Source organism: Akebia trifoliata, chromosome 1, assembly GCF_017979445.1.
Source record: "Akebia trifoliata isolate Shusen 1 chromosome 1, ASM1797944v1, whole genome shotgun sequence".
NCBI lineage: Eukaryota > Viridiplantae > Streptophyta > Magnoliopsida > Ranunculales > Lardizabalaceae > Akebia > Akebia trifoliata.
In genome coordinates, this window is record NC_141375.1 from 6273223 (window position 1) to 6293880 (window position 20658).

Here is a 20658-nt window from a genome sequence, read left to right on the forward strand (position 1 = left end):
TAAATTTTTGTAATGGGTTGGATAGCAATCAAAAATACAAACCCAAGTTGATATGGTTTGTGAAAATCGGATGTTTAATAGTTATGAATTTTTACTTATAATTACAAAAAAATAGGTTTTGCAGAAGTACACGTTTAACTCGATTTGAAATCGAATTTTGACGTGCTTAGAGTACTAACCAAAATTTCTCTAAAATACAAGAAGTTTTAGATCTAGATGTTGGCTTTTTAGCCCTTTTGGTCGTTTTCAAAAATACTAAGTTTGCTGTCTGTAGTATTCTATTCTTTAAAATGTGACAATTTTATTCTCAAGATGACAGTACACCTTGGTATGATAAATCTAGATCAAAATTTTGTTTTATATTTTATTTTATAAACTGATTAAATCATGTTTCAAACGGTATATGACATTCCATTCCGAGTTGTTTTAATTTTTCAATAAATTTTTTTTTTTCTATTTGTTGAAATTGTATTATTAAACGCTTTGGTTTAAAATATGTTTTTTTCCATGCTTATCTGATGATATTTTGGTGAAAATCATATTTAATTTTTTTTTTTGAATTTGACAAATAATTAAAGTCACACGTTTGGGGTGTGACAAATAATCTTTAATTAGTTTCTCGTTGTCAGAGACTATCACGAGAAATGTGTCGGGGACCTTTTGAAGAACCAATATTACACGTTGATTGATTTTTTTGTTGCATTTTTATTTCGTAGATATTTTATGAAAGAAATTGCACCATATTTGATTTTTGATCTTCATCCGATGAAGATTCATCAATGTTTCCTCTCAAAATGGCTTTCCTCGAATTATTCATTTTATTGTTGGAATATGAATTAGGATGTAAATCGGGTTGGGTTCGGGTCAGTATGAGTATATCCGTATCTATTTCCGAATTTTTTATCTGGATCCAACTAGTTAAAATCATATTCGAACATTTTTTTCTTTCATGAAACCTGTATCTAGGTCCTATCCGACTGAATTAATTGATTCGGATTGGATAATTTCAAATAGGTGAAGGTTATTTCAAGGGAAAATGCTTAAGGTGTGGTCAAAAGGTGACTTGAACTCAAGACCTCTCCTGTTTTGAAGAGAGGCTTTGACTACTATGTCCAACAATGTTGGTAAACGAAGGATAATTTGAAAAATATAAAAATATAACATACATAGTAATATATCATTTGGATATAGGGATGGATCCGTATTTGTCTCAAGTTAAGAGTCATGAACCCATATCCAACCCATATTTGAATTCAGATATACTTGAAAGAACTAGACCCACTAAATTCGGATTCGGATCACTCGTTTTTCAGATAAAATTCAACCATTTTTAAGCCTTAATATGAATATTGATGATCTAAAAATATCGAATTTATAGAAAATAGAAGGAATGAGGATTGGTGGGATGAATGATTGATAGGAGAAATTGAGAAAATGACTTTTTAAAGAAAAATGAAGCATTAGAGTGCAACATGCTAAATATAACCTTTTTACACTTTATTGTCACAAAAGATGGAATTGAGAAAGGTAAATATAGCATTAGCGTTGAAGATGATTCTCTTAACTTCTCAAGGATGGATGGAAGAAGTAGACTTAATATATTTTCATAGTTGGTCTTGTTAATGGTTTTATGCTTGAGTGGACTTAAAATTCTTTCTTTCTTCCCTGCAAGCTATTCTAAATGGTGATTGTCCCAAATAAATAGCTTTGCAGTAGACCTAATTTTTGCCATGTGAATCGCAATGCAATTGCAATTTGCAAAGGGGGCACATCTATGGTTCAGAGCCACCGTTTTAGCTATTTTAAGTCCAATCTTAGTTTGCTTTTCATTTGTTTCTTGTCTATAATTATCTGTGTGGTGCTGTAAGTCCTTTCAGTAGTATGTAGTATATATGTAATCTCATCGGTGCACCGTCTCGTGGATATGGTCGGGTTCCACTTCTTTTTAATACTGGAATTCATTTTGTTATTGATGTCACTTTTAGTTTGAATAATGTTTTGTCGTGGGCTTTCTGGGATGTTACTCTAGACCTTTGCCATGTGCAAATGGTTTCTTCTTGCAATAAAGAGCTCTCATAACCAATTGAGATCGCCTTGTTAAAACTGATCTCTAGATTGGTTGTGTGGATGGTAAGTTTTTCTTTTCTGTTTCAATTGCCACTGATTTTTAAATGAAAAAACAACAGAAAAATATGCCCTACCTTTACAATAGGAAAAGCATATAAACATGTCTTATGTTCCAACCCAATGAAAAGTTCATAAAACTCTAGACAATCCCTTTCTTGTACATACGAATAGTGTATGGTCTTATATCCTATATTATAGGGAAGGTCTTGGTCAATCTTATGAATCTTAAATAACCTAGAGAGCTCCTTTCATATTTCATGGGGATAGTGGATTGTCAAGTATTCAGTGATACGTTAACATGTGGCTAGTGTTGTAAAATAGCATATGCGACTTGCATAGGCTGTGCATGCACATGCGAAATCTCATATTGGTCAACATTTTTTTTTTTTGAAAAATCAAGAAAAATCACAATAAATTATGTAAGACTCATAAACATTTATATAATATAAAAGATCAACAAAACTTTATGAAATTCAAGTAAAAAACCTGAAATCTTTATTAAAATTGTAAGTTAAAAATTACGAAGTATAGTCTTTAATATTGATAATTTGCATCATATTCCACACAACCATCCCTAATCCATTGGGGAACCTCATTAAGACCACCGCCTTCGCCATCATCACTTCCATTTCCATCATTATTTGTATTGTTACTTTCTACATACATCTCTTCTTTTGTCTCTTCATCATCTAATCTCACTAACATCTCATCTACTCTCAATGGTTCTTCATTTCATCTTCGTTATCTTCCTATTGTAGTTCGTCTTCATCTTGTAATCTTGATTGTCCTCCCCTTCTTCTTTGGCTTGAGCTTTTCCTAGGTACCGGTGCAAAAGGTTCTTGCTCAACTTGGGCCCAAGTTAAATCTTCTCCTTCAAACACCGGCTCGTCTCGTGCATCGATTAGCCATGCATGATCTCCTCTCAAGTCTTCAATGGAGATAGGGTTAAAATCCCGAATTCTCCTTCCATTGTTTGAATTTTTCATGCAATTTTTTATTTTATTGCACGAAGACCAAATCATTGAGCTTCTTCTGCTCAAGTCTATTTCTCTTCTTTGTATGAATCTGTCCAATGCATAACAAATTATAAGTTAATACTTTATACTTAATTAGTAATTAACAATTAACAATTAATAATAGACAACAAGTAACAAGTTAAGTAGTTATGCCATCCCAAATATGCTCCAATTACGTTCACGTCCTGATGCCGAACATGTTAGGCCAAGTATTCTAATAGCTAATCTCTTCAAGGTCGGATCTTTGTAATTGGATCAACTCCATAAGCGGACCACCAATCAGCTGTATCATTTAGGTAGATTGTTAGCAACTTATAAGTATTTTAATTTAAAAGTAAACAAAGACAATACATATATGTAATTTTTTTTCTAATTATTTATACTTGGAATCTTCGTAGTTTTATGTCTCTTTACAATCTCCCTGACGAAAATTCCTTTGCAGTTCTTGTATCGATCTAATTGCGATGAGATCCTATCTTGTTCTTCATGTGTTGGAATCATCTTTTCCATGGCATCAATGAATCCAACCATATGCGTCAAATCCGCCTCATCACTATTGGCAGATTGGAAGTATACAATTGGATTAAGGATGTAGGCACTTGTTTTTTTCATAAAGTCATAAATGTAACCCACATGTGGCTTTTTATTGCCATCTACTAATCTAAGCACAATAATTAAAGGCATGGAATCTCTAAGTGCTTTAACAACGCCTGTCCAAAAGTTTTGGGATAGGATAATTTGAGCAACCAATATTTTTTTTTTGATAAGTAGAATTTTTATTAATGGGAGGACCAGGAGTCCTCGAAAAACTACAAAGAGACCAAGAAGAAAACACAAAGGCAAAAAAGAAAAAGAAAAAATAATTGAGAAAGCAAAAGAAAAAAAACAAACTACCCCTAATCACAGAATCCCATCTAAAAACAAAATCTTCAAAGAAGACGCCCCAAAATTCCTTGAATTGTTTGCACCAATAGAACAAGTCGAAAATGTTGAAGATAATCTCTTGTAATGCGCTTTCCTTCCCATTGAAAGTCTGGGAATTCCTCTCTTTCTACAAACTTCGATAAATTGCTAAGGGTGTTAAATTCCAAAGAATACTTACGTAAGTACCAAGAAAGGGAATCTTCCAACCAAGTCAAAGATCAAGGACCAAATGAGGATGACACCAAGAAACTTTGAAAAGAGAGAGGAAATGAGACCAAATGGCAAGGCCAACTTGCAATGTATGAGACTATGATCAACCGACTCCCCATTAGATTTACACAAACAACAATAATTCATCAACACTGACCTTTGCACCAAAGGGCATCAATCGTGGGGAGTTTATTCAAAGCTTGCCAACCACACTAGAAAGGAAACTTTGGTCGGCACCTTCGAGGACCAAATAATTGAGGAAGGAAAACACGCCCCTTGATCGTGTTCAAGAAGGGAATAAAAGGATTTGACAGAAAAACGACCATCCAAAGTACCTTTCCACATTCGGCGATCAACACCGCCTATCGAAGGCTTCGTTGTGGCTAACAAATCCAAGATAGAGATTGCGTCTTCGATTTCCCAATCATTTAGTCTTCTTTTAAGACCTAAATCCCAGGACTCACTCCTCATTCAAAACCAAGAAGGCAGAAACATACATTTTTTTGCTCGTGGAAATAGAGTGCATGCCTTGAAACAAAAACTACAGCGGGGTTTCATTACACTAGCTATCTTCCCAAGAAAGAATGCAATCCCCTCTCCATACTTCAAAACGAACATGTTCACCCAAGATTCCTCCTAGTCTCGACATGCCTTTCCAAATACCGCAACCAAATGGTGTAGTATTAGGTAAGCTACTCCACCCTCCTGCATCTCTCCAAACTTCGTTGCCATAAATTTTTTTCGAAAGTCCCTCCCATTCAATACCAAAATGCCAACACCACCTCCCTAGCAAAGCTTTATTCACGAATCTAAATCTTCTAAAGCCAAGGCCCTCTAATTTGCTAGGACGACACACCAACTTCCAATTCACAATATGGAACTTTTTGTTACTCAATCTATCATTCCACATGAAATCTCTAACCAATTTCTCGAGGTCCAACTCAATCTTCTTGGATAGCACAAACAAAGATAAGAAGTGAATTAGAATACTGGACAACGTGCTTTTAATTAGTCATTTTCCCCCCTTTAAACAAATACCTATCTTTCCACGCATTAAGCCTCTTCCTCACCCTCTCAGTAAGGGCCTCCCAAACAGTCAAAGATCTATAAGTAGCTCCCAAGGGAAGTCCCAAGAAAGAACAAGGCAAGTATCTAACTTGACAATCCAAAAACTCCACCCATTCCTCAATATCAGGAACCTTGCCCACAACATAAAGATTGGTCTTTATCAAATTAATGGGCAGCCTAGACACCACCTTTAACCAACAAAGGAGCCCCTTAAGAAAGTAGACTTGACTTGTGTTAGCATCCATAAAACTAACGTGTCATTTGCAAATTGAAGATGTGAGAATTGCGGCCCATTATTAGCTACTCCAAAACGTGACAATGCTCCAAGAGAGGTGGCTTGATGGAGCATTTTAGCCAAAGCTTCGACCACTATATTAAAGAGAAAAGGTGATAACGAATGTCTATGTCTTCTAGAACTTTTAAAGTAGCCAGTTGGGCTTCTATTAACCAAAATAGAGAAGGAAGTTGATGAAACACACTGAAAGCGCCCTCGATCCGCGGGGTGCGCGGATCCGTTTTTGACCTTTGAGGTTTGGGAGTCGCCACCTAGTTATTACGGTCTAGGAACCGAATACTGACTTTAAAAAGGCAAATACTACTAATCTACAAAAGAAAAATACGGGTCCGGGGATCACGTTACGGAGTTGAAAGGTGTTAGGCACCAATCTCGCCCGGCAAACGCCGGTCTCTACTAATTCCCAAATAAACTACATTGCTAAAAGACATAAGTAAAAAAAATGAGAAATAGATACCTTTTTGAAGACAACATGCTTGTTCCCTCAGATCTGATAGAGTAACTCCTTGTACAGTACTCATCGTTTCGTTCTGTCTCCGTATCTGATTTCTGAGCTCCGAGGCAATGTATTTCTTTCTTAGATCTAGATTCTTCGGATTTGTTTATGGATTTCTAGGTGTTTTTGAAGGGCTTCTAGGTGTTTTTGAAGGGCTAAAGTTGAGGTATGGGTGTTAGGTAAGGAGTTAGGGCTTCAAAATTAGGGTTTATGGGAGGTTAGGGAAGCTTTTTGACCTAATTCTCTTAGGGTTTATTTTTTGATACGAAAATAGGGTGTGGAATCTTATTTATAGATTTTTTAAGTGATTGTTTTGATAGAGTTTGTGTTTAATTATAATTCTTTTGGAAAGAGTTATTGTTTAATTATAATTGTTTTAGATAGAGTTATATTTTAATTAGAATTATTTTAAATGGAGTTATTATGTAATTATGATTGTTTTAAATAGAGTTATTATTTAATTAGAATTCTATTAGGTTTTTGACTTTTAGTCTCACTTGATTGACTTTAAGATTTTGACTTTAGTCTTACTTGATTGACTTTAAGATTTTGACTTTAGTCTTATGTGATTGACTAAGAATATATTTTTGTTTTTTTTAAGAACTTCCCTTTATTTTATCTTTAATTCTTTGGGCCCCTAGATGGAGGGGTCCTTTAATAAATATCTAGGCAACCATCAATAATTTTGCCTGAGAGCCTGATTATCGATTTTTTTTGTTCAAAATTTTAAATTAATTTTATTAATGCTTCACTTTACATTATTTAATGTTTTATTTATTAATTTTGGAATTTTAAATTTTTTTAATTGAAAAATTACCGTTTTGCCCCTGAAGAGAACTTTTGAGTTTCAAGTCAATTTTTGATGTTCCAGGATGTTTTAGAATCAATTTTTCGTAAGGAATTCAATGGAAATATTGGTTTGTGTTATTTATGAAATTTTTTTTGTGTGAAATGGTCGTGAACTTTATGAGGGGCATTTTCGTAATTTTGTCGAATTTTGTGAAAATTGGTGAAATGATTTATTTGATTTCGATTTGTTGTTTTATGTGTTTGAAAGGGTTTTCCTAAGCGTGATGTAGGCTTTAGGGATGTTTTGAGGTTAGGGGTATTTTGGTAATTTGATCATTTTTTAGTGATTTTTATCATAAAGCTTCTTTTTGTCTGAAAAATGATGATTTCTATGTTTTTGGGGTTATATTTTCCTAGCGTGGTGTGTTTTTTATAGTTTTGTCAATTCGAGATATCTCTTCCGGATTTCTGCAACATATCTGGTAACAAAATAAAGTATTGGAATAAACACCCATCATTGGGAACCGTTGCAATCGGGTTGATGAGTTGATTAGTCAGGCGAATACAAAAATGGGGTGTCTACACACTTTCTCATCCAATTAATCCATTTCTCACCAAAACCCATACGATCTAAAAGATACCAAAGAAAACTCCAATTAACATGATCATAGGACTTTTCGATGTCAACTTTACATATAAGCCCCGCCTTACCCTTCTTTTTCCAAGAGTCGATGCACTCGTTAACCATGAAAGCCCTTTGCTCTTTGCTAATAATATTAGGAATCACTACTTTTAATCTTAGGCAAGAATTTTTTATAAGATCTTATGGGCAGACAAAATAAGACTAATAGGTGTGAAATCTCGTCCTCTCCAATCGGTCTTTCACTAGGCACGTTGTTAATTGCTTGAAGAACCTCGTCCTCTCCAATCGGTCTTTCAAGCCAAATCCTATCACTCTCGGAAATATTATCAAAACCTAAGGTATCCAATAAAAGCCTCTCTTCGCACTCCTTTGAATAAAGCTTCTGATAATAGTCCACGATGGAGTTCTTAATGGTCTCTTCGTCCTCAAGTAATCTATCCTCCACCAAAATATTCCCAATGAAATTCCTTCTTTTGTTAGAATTGGCAACAAGATGAAAAAACTTTATATTGTAATCACCTTCCTTCAACCACCTCACTTTAGACTTTTGTTTCCGATTAATTTCTTCTAAAAGAGCTACTTGTTGGAATTTGGCTTTCAAATTACATTGATTGACTTCTTTCGCATCGTCAAACACCCCCCAACTCCTCCTCCCTATCCAAGGCATCTAAATCATGTAGTAAGACTTTCTTCCTAACCTCAATTCTATCAAAAGACTCTTGATTCCACACTTTCAATTTAACTTTCGACCCCTTTAGCTTCTTTCTAAAAATCGCTCCCGGTCTATCACAAACTTCAAAGCTATGCCACCACAATCTAACCATCTCAAGAAAACCATCACTCTCCAGCCACATATTCTCAAAACGAAAGGGAGTTTGATGACTAAAATTGAGCCCCGCTTCAAGAAGAATGGGAGAATGGTACAACACAAGTCTAGGGGTAATCAACTGAAATATAAAACCAAAAAGATCTTTTGATGTAAGGCTCACAAGAAACTTGTCCAGTTTGGACAGAGTAGGAGTATCTTGATTGTTGGACCAAGTAAATCTCCCCCTCATAGGTAAGTCGATTAACTCATTATTATTGACGACCTCAACAAACTTTCTTATACTGGAAACACAAGTGCGGGCTCCCTCTTTTCTTTTGAACAAAACGAAGGCATTAAAATCTCCTCCAATACACGAAGGCCTATACCCAATACGACACATCTTCAAGTTCCCCCCCCCCCCTCTCCCCCCTCCCCACCCCAAATGATCATGCTCCCACGATCTAGTCGGGCCATACACACTCGATAAAACCTATGTCTCGCTCGACCTAATACAATTGTACAATATGGAAACAAAGAAGGCCCTAACCAAAAGATTTGTAACTCTTAAAAATCTAGTATCCCACATAACAATAATACTTCCTGTAGAACCCAATGCAGGAAGAGCCACCCATTTGATTGAACTCCCACCCCACCCCTCAAACACAATCAAATCATTCATAAGATCCAACTTTGATTCTTGAAGAATAACAACGTGAGGAGTGTGGTACTTAACAAGTTGTTTCACGGAAGCTCTTTTGCACCTATTACCCAAACCTTTAACATTTCACGACAGGATTTTAATCATCATTAGAAACCGTACGACCCTTACTCTTCTCCTACTACCACTAGATTTCAAAGGAAAATCATTAATGTCTTTTTGAAGCAATTCCACCTCCTTAGACCTTTTGCCTCGCTCTCTTCCAAGCTTCAAACATCATCAACTACTTCTAGAGTAATCCCATTTAGAAACCCCAGATCTGTTCCTCCCTGCTTCTATCCTATTATAAAATTATCCCCATCATTGACACACTTGCTTCTGATCGTCTTCTGGAATGAAATGACCCTCTTAGCACTTCACAAAGCCCATGTTGGTTTCTCTATTAAAAAATTCACTGAATTCCTTTTTCTTACCCTGAACAAACTTTGTCAATAGTTCTGCTCCCCTACAATTATTAACCCCTTGCCACTCTTACAGCCACACCCTATATCTAAAACATGTTCTAGAAGCCACAACGACATTTCCCCAACCAAGATACTTTTCTTATTTTGTCTATCAATATCAATTTGGCTTTCCCCTCCTCTGTTGGACTCACCTAAGGGATTCTGATTTCCAGCCTATACTTGATTGAATCTGGTTCTTGATTAGCGCAAGTATGAGCCTCCCTATTTCTACTCACCAAATCCCTCACAGAAGAGAAGTCTAAGAAATGTCTAGACATAGAGAAAGGTGTTGGGAAAAACAAAGTACCTAAACTCTCTCCCTGCATGATTACATCTCTAGGGCACCATTTTGATTTCCAAGGTGACCCCAAATTATGAAAGTAAAAAAGATGAAGAATGTAATGGTGAGAGTTGTTGGCCCTAAGACCTACAAACTTAGGGATAAAACTTGTCAAGTAACAGACACAATCGAAAGACAACCCAAGAGGGAAAGAGAGGAAATTAGCATAAAGAAGAAAAGGGTCAAAACAAGAAGACCCAACCTTTTTTGGCACTAAGAAGGGGATTCATAAGAACTAACAGAACCTTGATCCATAGTTTTCCTTTTGGTTTAGAGAAGCCAAATGTGGCCTCGTTGTACCTATATGAAGATCCATCGAAGAAGTTGCATCCCATACGAGCAGGTGAGAACATCCAATAAATCTGCATCCGCAACCCATCAAAGCACCCAAATTGTAAAAAAGCTTGCGGGTCTTACTCTGTGTTATCCTTGCAAGGCCCTAGCCCACAAACTTGCGACAAAGATTAGCAATTGATTTCCTACACAAAGAGCATACGTGTGCCACACGTGTCGATTTTCCCACCTCGTCCCTCTCTTCCACACCATTTGTATCAGTACCATACTATTTCTCACGGTCCCCAAGAACTTCTGAACAGCTGTACTTATGCAACGTGTCAGCACTTATTGGAAAGGCTTCCACACACAATGGGGAGTCCCCCAAATGAGTTCACAACAAAGGATTTGTCTGAATCAGATGGATGATTATCATTGATCGAGGAAACCGGGACTCAAAATCACTCCCCTCATCGATGGGATCTGTAGGGTCACTTTTCTCCCACTAACTTCTTGAGCACGGTCTTTGTCCCCTGCCCACCACTCTATGGTTGATCTCTGATGTACGGAATGGTGGCACATCAGTAGGATTGACACTTTGATCACAATCTTCTGATTTTTTATCTACCTCCCTCTGGTCCACCGCCAAGTTTAAGGCAACCTTGTAGGAATTGATGTAAATTGGGCCACAATTAGCCAACATTGATTGGTTTGTTGAAGTGGGTCTAAGCCAACCAAACCCGAAGGTTCCCAGGCCTTTATCGTCCCCAGTTCCTCCATCTTCTGTGAGGGTTCTCCTATGTACCAGTTTCACGAAACTCTTTCCACCCTTTTCTTAGAAGCTTCATCCCTAACATTTTCCTCCATCATAACTTTCCCTTTGTCTTCCCAATTGGAAAAGGACTAAGTTCCTAAACCAAATGAACGAAATCTCAAAGAAGTGATGGCTAGAAGTCACCTTAGCACCTCTAGCAATGTTAATACCTGGATTGCCTACTAGAACCCTAGCCGCCACAAAGCTACTTCTATTCAACACTAATGTATCCACCTTGATCAAACCTCTTAGAGGTTTGCACAGCATCTTGAATGCCTCCGAGCTCCATAAGTGGTAACCCCACAATATTGATCCACATCTCTCTTTTTTACTTAGTGCTTAGACAAAGTATTAGATAAGGCAAATCATTGACGGAACGGAACCTCACTCTCCCTTACTTGAATTGGACTAGTCGTCAAAAACCACTTATGATAATCTGTCAATTTTGCTAAGAGGATTCTACGATTCTCTCCATAAGGGACCAGTTCATATCTCAGATGGACATTATTGAAAATCTCCTCTTGAAGTCCAATCCAGATTGTGGTACTCAAACCTTCGCACAAGATACTCCTAGTTTAGTGACCAAATCCTTGAAAGGGAATAGTCATTGAGAAGTTAGCTATAAATCCTGCTTGAATATGAATGGGAATAAAAAACTTTTTGTTGGTCCCATTCGTACCTATTTGGGTCTCACCCATACCGAAGCCACTAAGATGGGTAGGAGCCATGAGTTCCATGAGACCTTTTTGCAACTTTTTCCAACCAGAACCATTCACCCCTTCCGCGAAAATGAGGGGGCTGCATTGATTTCTCGAGGCAAAGTCCAAAATCTTAAGGAAGGCTCCTATTCTATTGGTCCTTACCATAACAATATGAATGTGATTACAAAATGTAGATTTGTCTCTAAAGCTTTTTCCAGATGGAGCTTTAATGGCTTTTGGTAGAGCTTTTAAGAGCCATTTTCCTTATTCAGCAAAAAAATCCATAGACCATGTCCAAGTAGGGGAGTGCTCAATCACACCACAAAACCTACGCTGTTCAACAACACTTTGTGTTTAAGTTCAAGTTCTTTCAAACTGATTTTGATCACTCTATGCATAGTGTTTACATCCATCGCATTTGGCATAGCTACGACACCTTCCAGATATTTGCAAACTGACTTCGGTTGTTCGAAGAAGTTGAAGGATCCGACTACATAACTCAACAACATTCGTAGCACCCGAATGGAATAATCAACAACTGTAGCGACCCATTTGCCTTCAAGCTTTTTAGACCATGGCCCATTGTTCCAATTAATTGACACTACATAACTCCTAAGTTTTACCTTTTTCCCATGAATACTTTGTAGTGTCAGAAAAACAGTAGCAAAACGTGTGGTTGCAGGTCTGATGTAGGACATCTACAATTTTAAGGGGTTTTCTAATTCTATTAGGATTTGTTTCTATTTTTTATTTACTTTAGGAGTACTATTCCTTATTAGTTTTTAATTTATTTTAAATTCGTTTTTATTATTTAGATTATAATTAGAAATGCTTAAAAGTGTCCAATTTGAGTTCTAATAGGATTAGAAAGTTAGTATTATGTCCTAGATAGGTTAGGAATGTTAATTTTTAGTATTTATTATAAGTCGTTATGATGGAGTTATATATATAAAGAGCTCAAAATTCAAAAATTAATAATAATCATCAATTCAATTATCTTCTCTCTTAATTACTTTTTTAAATTTATGTTTTATTTTCTTTCAAGCTATTGCCTGTTTATCAAATGAATCTATTGATTCAAATTGATTTTGAGTGTTCAATTGAACACAATCTATCGAATCTATTGATTCACACGCTTTAGCTATGTCAAAGTCTAAGTAAATTACCATTTATATTAGCACACATTCTTTGTAAAAGTAAAGTATGTTTATACATAAAAACAACTTTTCTAGCTTTAGTTACATTACGACATTACACATGTAATTTACTTATATCTTCTAATATGAGATCTCTGCAATGTGCTGCACATGAAGACTACTATAAGTGAGGCCTCTTATCCATTAAGAGGCGGTTGACGGCCACATAGGCGGTAGCATTGTCTGTTACAACTTGGACAACATGTTCTTCACCAATTTCACCAATTGTTTTATCTAACAATTGAAATAAATACTCAGCCGTATGAGAATGGGTCGAAGCATCCACAAATTTAAGGAACATTGTTCCTATGGGACAGTTAAATAAAAAGTTAATGAGTGTTAGACTGGTTTTATTTGTCCATTCATCGGCAATTAAAGTACATCCATAGGTTTTTTTTAAGAATCTTGATATTCAGTAATTAAATCTTGGGTAAACTCTACCTCTGTTTTAGACATGGCTCTCGTATTTCATGGTACGAAGATGGTTTGAGGCCAAGTCCAAATTAATCAATAGCTTCCACTATTACTTTGAAGCTTTTTAGTTTAATGGTGTTGAAAGCAATACCGGCTTGGTATAACAATTTAACTATGTATTGGATGGTAGTTTTCCTATCTTTATTACTACGTTCTGTGATTGTTTGAATTGAATCTTTACTCTTTGTTCTTTGATCGACCACATTCTTTGGATGTGATCTACACCACTTATCTAGTGGACCATGTGCTCAAACCCTTTTAAAAGCTCTTCGTGGGGGAGGAACTGGTGGTTGACTACCTCCCATTGATGTGGGAGTACTATATGCGACGATGTCATCGTCGTCCTCATCAATCCCACCACCTTCCATGTAACTTTCTAAGTTAATTGCATCATCTTGTATTTTCTTAGACACCTTATTCATGGTCTTTCTTTGGATCTCAGATGTAATCTTATAACATGCCCTTTCATTTGATCTCGACATATGCACTAGATGATGTTTGTTGTGTGCAATGCCACCTTGGGTTGTGTAGCCGCATAACTCACACACTACTTGATTTTTTTCAATTGCGCTACGATAAAGCCCGTATTTCCAGCCGGGATCATTAGACTTTGGCCTTAAGGAAGAGTTAGTTGATGAGGAAGACACGATGGTAGTAGTGATGGTGAATGTGTGATGTTCTTCTAAATTCTAAAATGAGAATTTATGATCTTCTAAATTCTAATTTTTAGTGATTAGTGAAGTGTTCTAACTTCTAACTTCTAACTAAGTGTAAGTGACAATGTGAGTATGTTACTTTGTTCCAACATCTATGCTCTAGGTAATCCAAATGTGAGTATGTGACATGTGTCTATATTTGTGTATTCAATCAAAGTCAAAGTTTGTTCTAAGTTTCTAAGTTCTAACTTACAAAAAGTTAACTAACTAACAGTAACAAATTAACAATAAACAAATAAAATAATATATAAACACCTCAAGAGTCGAGAGTTAAGATGAGATTTGATTTTGGAATGAAAAATAAAGGTGATGGTGAGTTGACCTGAGATTTAAGAGTGACTTGAATTTGATTGAGTGTAGTGTAGGGAGACTTGGATTCTTGGAGAGATGAAGATTTAGAATCTTGATGAGTTGATTCTTTATCTTGAATATCAAAGTTTGAATCTTAATCTTGAATGCTTGATGAATGATGATGTATGAATCTTGATTCTTGACTTCTTGTATAGTTGTATTCTTGATCTTGAATGCTTGAAGGGGAGGGTAGAAGGTTAGAGTGCTCTATTTATAGAGCTTTTGGTGTTTTAAAAGCAAAAAAAGAAAAAAAGAAAAAAAAAAAGGTCCAACAATCAAATTTCTGACCATTGGAGCATATGCCATTGCATATACAATATGCAACCGCATATTGGACCAACAGCTAGATTTTCACATATGCTGTGGTAGCGTATGCGGAAATTTTTTGGGGACTCGCATATATGATTGCATTTAACAACATTGCACGTGTCCCTCATGCTAAGTATGTGTTTGGTTGACAAGAGTTAGTGGGAGTTGGGGTTGCAACTACCGTTTTCAAGCTCCATCTTACTGTTTGTGGTCATTTCCTCTTAATCATAATTCCATGAACATCCTCAACTACCAATTTCAGCGTAGTTGAAAATCCAAGCTCAAAGGGTGGTAGTTACAACTCCACCCAAAATTACTCGTTAGAAAATAGACCTAAGTCCTAATATCTGGTGGGAGTTGATAAGTATTGAACCCAATAATTTCCTCCAATTTGCTCGATGTTTGATGGGGAGACGTGGTATGGAGAAAAGAGGATATGGGTTTTACGTCTTCAATCTCTACCAAAGCATTCATTTTACCTGTAAATAGTCTTATTTGTAATGTAGTTGTCAATGGAAAGTTCTTGATGAAGATAATTAGTATGTTGTGCCTGGAAAGTTATGATACTAATGAATTTCATTGCTTGGTTTGTAATTTTGTAAAGAGATCCATCATAAAATTGGGGATTTGGATACTCATTCTTCCAAATCTTGGTTTGCATTATTTGTGGTTTAGACTTTAGATTACTTATTATTCTGCCATTGAGCTAGGAGACGGCCATTTGAAAAACGTTTAGCAATGCTTGAAGTTTTTACGATTGAATGTATCTTGGAGAATTGTTCTATGCAATTATATTTCATAAAGACTGATATCCTATTAATTTTTTATAGAGAAATTTGAAATGAGAATAAAAAATAAAAATTCAAATATGAAGCAATTGAGGGCAAGTCCAATGAAACTAAGATGAGAAGCATAACTATATATAATGTTTTATATTCTTATCTTGAAGAACACTTTTCAAGGTCTTAGGAATTCCTTGAAAATTAGTATCAGCAAAGGGATTTGCTGGAGGAAATTAAGTCTAATGGTACGTAGTACACCATCTGATTATTTGCTTGTACATATGGGCATTGGTTTGAGGTGACTAATTTGAGTAGTAGTGTTGTACCGTTCCTTTGGCATGCATTTTCCCTGAAATGTTTCTGTGTCACATTCCCAACTTCATACATGTAAAGCTTATTAGAATTCAAGGTCCTAACTGTGGTTGTCCTTGACCTCAAACCTTGCAGGACTACTACTCTAAAGTAGGAGAGAGAGTGGTTAGGGTAGATCTGAAGAAATATGAACTGCAGCACCTTATTAGATGTCTCTCGGCCGGGTCAGGAATTATGGTATATTTTCATGGTCTCTTCCTCAAAGCTCTCCCCTCAATCAAGTCAATCTTCTCTTTAGGTCTCCCAATCGTGGGCACAAAGATGAAATATTTCTGTGGAGGCTAATCCAACATTCCATCTTCCCATCCGGAAGTGGATTGGGAAGAAAGACCTTGTTACCCATGGAGAATTATTTTGGATAATTTTGACTGACTTAGAAGGGTTTTGATGTATGTTTGGTAAGGGCACAGAACCGTAGATCTTTTTCTTGTTTATGCGGTAGCAAGGGCACATAACCATAGATCTTTTTCCTTGTGTATCTCAAATAAAAAGATCTATGGTTTTGTGTCTTTGCCACGTCAGCTGTGTACAGACCGCGTAAGTTTATTATAATTCTTTTTTTCAATGTAAGAATTGTCACTGTGAAGAGTGTACTTGATTTCTTTTCATCATCTTCTAGTTACCAATTGAGTTTTTTTTTTTTTTTTTTTTTCGGTCGTGAAGTGGGTACTTTATTTCGTTTCATCATCTTCTTGCTGTTACTGATTGAATATGTTGTTTTATAAATTTTCTTCATAATTTTGGGAATATGAATACTTGATTAGAATGATATTTAAACTTGATACAATAATGATTTCTAAATATAATACTTTTTTGGCATATATGTAAATTTTGATTTTATTTTATTTGCAATGATATGCAATACTCATTATATATCTATTGGTCCCGTTGACTCAAGAAATGGCACAAGATCTCATGTAGTTAGCAATTTGGTTGACTCGAGAAATGGCACAAGATCTCATGTAGTTAGCAATTTGGTATATGGCAAAAAATCGTTACAGGATTAATTCGAGTACGATTCGGAATATACATTTAGTAGATCATTTAAAAATTTGGTCAAAAATTGAAGAATGTCAATGTGATACGAGAATGTTTTGGGTATGATCCGACTTCAATACTCCAAAAAACTCTCAAAAATTCGTGTTTACATATAAAAATTTGCACAGTACTCATCCAAATATTTAGAAAACTCGTCTATCATTTTAAGAAATGTTGTTTTTATATTTTTTTTTAAATCACCATCAGTAAATTTCATGTTGGATCGCATCCTAAAAATAGAATATATGGAAAAATAATTAAAACTAAACACATTTTTTATGCAAATCTTCGTAATGCAAAGCACATAGTATCTGAATTAATTGAGTTATCAAGAGTTTTGTTCAAAAATTCCAAGAGGAGAGAGAAGATATGTTAAATGAGTGAAAAAATTAATTATTGATTAATAAACATGAGATTCGATAACAAACAATGATTAGTGTGTTAACAATTAACAATTAGTGATTGTCTAATGATGAAATCTTTAAGTGTATAGAGAACAATGAAAATATTATCATGCGATATTGGGATATAATTTTTTTATTACAAAAAAATGAGTTAATTTGTGTTTTTAACTGTCTTTGCTGAAAGTATTTTTGATTTGTTAAATTTGGGTATAATTCTTGAATTATTCCCAGAATTGCTTATAATAAACACAAAATCCAATGACACTTATACCCAACCCATGAGTGTGTCTATATATATAAACCGGATTGGTGGTTGACTCATATGACTGATCGGGTCGGTCTAAAGCGGGCCAACTGGTGGGTCTAATCGGTTGGGCGAAAAAAAAAAATGAAATTTTAAAATAAATTTTTTAATTTCTTTCAAAAATTAGGTGACTTTAAAAAAAAATATGATCCAATGTCACATGACGTAGATTGCAAGATTTTAATAAGAGACAAATTTCCTCCTTTGGATTTGAAACTTTTAACCCGTCAAAAGTGATTACAAACTTTTAATGGTAAAAAGTCATAGGTTCACAATTATATACCAATTTTTATAGGGTTAGAAGTTTCAGATTAGGCTGTTTTTTTTTTTTTTTTGTGAGGATAATCTCCTCACCATAGAGATCATCATCATAAAAAATCAGCCCATTCCAAAACTTCTAACCCATATAGGATAAAGTTGTTGGCTTTGTGTTGTCTACGAATGGAACCTTATATATATGGGTGGTGTCCGGTAGACAAAGTGTCTTGTCTTAAATAAGTTCAAAGTTTCAGAATGACTTGATTTTTTGTAAGGATAATCTTTATCATTTCCCCAAAAAATCAGTCGAGTCTGAAATGTCTAAGAATAATGCTGAAGTGGCCTCAAGATTGGATCTCATAGCGCACACTTTTACATGAAAGTGCATGAGAACCATAGATGCTTTATTCGAGATACGAGTGAAAAAGCATCTATGATTTTTATCCACTTTCACGACAAGGTGTGCAATATGAGACCCAATCTTGTGGTCACTCCTGCACGAAATGTTTAGCACCCTACTATTTGTCTTATATGTTGTGTCTTACATGGATTAGAAGTTTTGGAATTAGCTGATTTTTTTAAAGATGATCTCTATAGTAAGGAGATCATCTTCACACAAAAAATCAGTCAATACTAAAACTTTAACCCTATCAAAAGTGGTTTATAAAAAATGAATTGTTTATGATTATTCAACTTGTAAGCATGGGGCTAGAAGTTTCAAAATGAACTGATTTTTTGTGAGAATCATCTCCTCACTATAGAGACCATTCTCATAAAAAATCAGTCGATTCCAAAACCTCAAACACATATGCATATAAGGTAAGACTTAAGGTGTATATGTATATATATTGTTCTTGCACAAAAGAACATGTCCACATGGTACCCAAAAATGTGATAAGGTGTAAGGGTGAACCCATGATATGTTTTTTTTTTTTTTTTTGAGGTTGGGGTGGGGGAAGGGGCTATAGAAAACTCATCATGTTAGTAATTGATTTACCGTTATGCTTTCAAATTTGATTAAATGCTCTCTTTGACATTGGTCTCCTTTTATCTACTAATTCTAGATGATCTCATCTTCTACTTGAAATCCCAAAACATTATTTTTTTCCCCAATCCATCATCTTTAAGCTCTTTAATCTTTATAATAATTATTCTATTAAGTCAATCTTTAATCCATTATTTTCAATGTTGCCTTAACAATTTTGAACCAACCCCACATTTTTCTTTCAAAATTCTTTTATTTTCTAACTCCTAAATATTGAATCTTTCCTTAGGTTTGAAGGTTGAAGATGAAGATGATTGGCTTTGAAGATGAAAAATCAAGATTGAAACAATAAAATACGAAACATAGTCCAAAGTCTTTTTGGTCCTTCCGTAAAATAAAATACTAAACAACAACCCCCAACAGACAACGATGACAATTTATTTTAAGAGAATAATGAAACGAGGACGAAAGAGAAACAAAATATTCTTCATTTTGTATTCTCCAAACAACCAAAAACACCATAGAAGTGCTTTTCCCAAAAATGTTCTTGTTCAATTCTCAATAAAGCACCAACCAATTTCATAGTTTTCCACATTAATCGGGGCCTACATATTTATTTAAGAGAAACCAAAAAATAATTCATTACTAATTGAAAACTGCTCTTAAAGCAACCTAATTAAAATAAAATAAAATTACTAATCCTAGAAATTGAATCTAACACATACCTAACTAAAAGCCTAAAAGAATACTTAATTAAATATTTTAAGTTAGGTAAGCTAAGTCTTATGGAATATACCCCACTATTAAATTATGCACATGAGAGAAAGGTCAATTTCTCTCAACTTCTCACATTGGAGTGGAACCAAATCCATCTACCTCGTTGTGGAAAAATCTGGGAATTTATGAAAAAAGTCGTGATTAAATTATGATTTTAAATGTTGTCGACGATTTTTTAAAAAGTTGTAAAAAAATCTTTGATTTCTTTCTTTTTATATATATATAAAAACACAACTAATCATATGATTTAATCAACGGTTTTTTGAAGAAAAAAAATCACATTATTTTATTTTTTGAATTTTTTAAGTTTTATGTTATACTAAATGAAATACATATTTTTTTATACTTAAAAAGGCTATTCTTATAATGAACCCGTCAATACGTTATCGGAAGCACTTGAATCAGACTACGGGTTGGTCTTGTCAAATAAATCACTGATGAAAGAAAGAGCTTTTGACTACCTAATTTATCCGATGTTTTTCTGACTTTATTGATATTTAGTTGATTTTTGTTGAAACTTTCTATTGCTGAATTATTTTCGAACCCCAACTTTGTCACTTTGAGCAAAATAAAATTAAGATTCGGTAATTTGAAATAAATTTTCAACATTATTGTTACCAATCATGATTCTAGAACCTGAAAATCAGTTTTTGTAATCTAATTCTTTCATTTCAAAAATCATAACCTAACAATCCAAAGTAAACGCATATCCATAGTGTGTCACACGGCTTAATGGCTTTTTGTTGCCAATTAGGTGTACATGTAGTAATTCATGTCATGTGGTCCAAAATATCCAATCAACAACAGACAAACCCATCCAAATGCGCATGTGAAATGCTTTCATTCTTTATTTCCCCTTAAGTCAATATTTCTTTAGACTAACATAGGTGCGTGGGTATATTTTCATACACCCATTTGGTCTGAGTCCAATTTTGAAAATTTTGAAGGAACCCTCCTCGTTACAAGACACGTGTTATTTTGTATTTATTTTACATCCTTATATTTTTGTCAATATTTAGAATACCTC

The 20658-nt window shown here is 34.8% G+C and overlaps 1 protein-coding gene across 1 annotated transcript in view; it reads left to right on the forward strand.

Moving 5' to 3' along the window:
* Positions 1 to 16476, forward strand: part of LOC147410556 (DNA double-strand break repair protein) — a 35824-nt gene extending 19348 nt beyond the window's left edge. The window contains exon 7 of the transcript XR_015176932.1: positions 15941 to 16476. The gene's annotated coding sequence lies outside the window, so the exon portion shown is untranslated. The remainder of the gene's footprint in view (positions 1 to 15940) is intronic.
* Positions 16477 to 20658: the final 4182 nt, after the last annotated feature.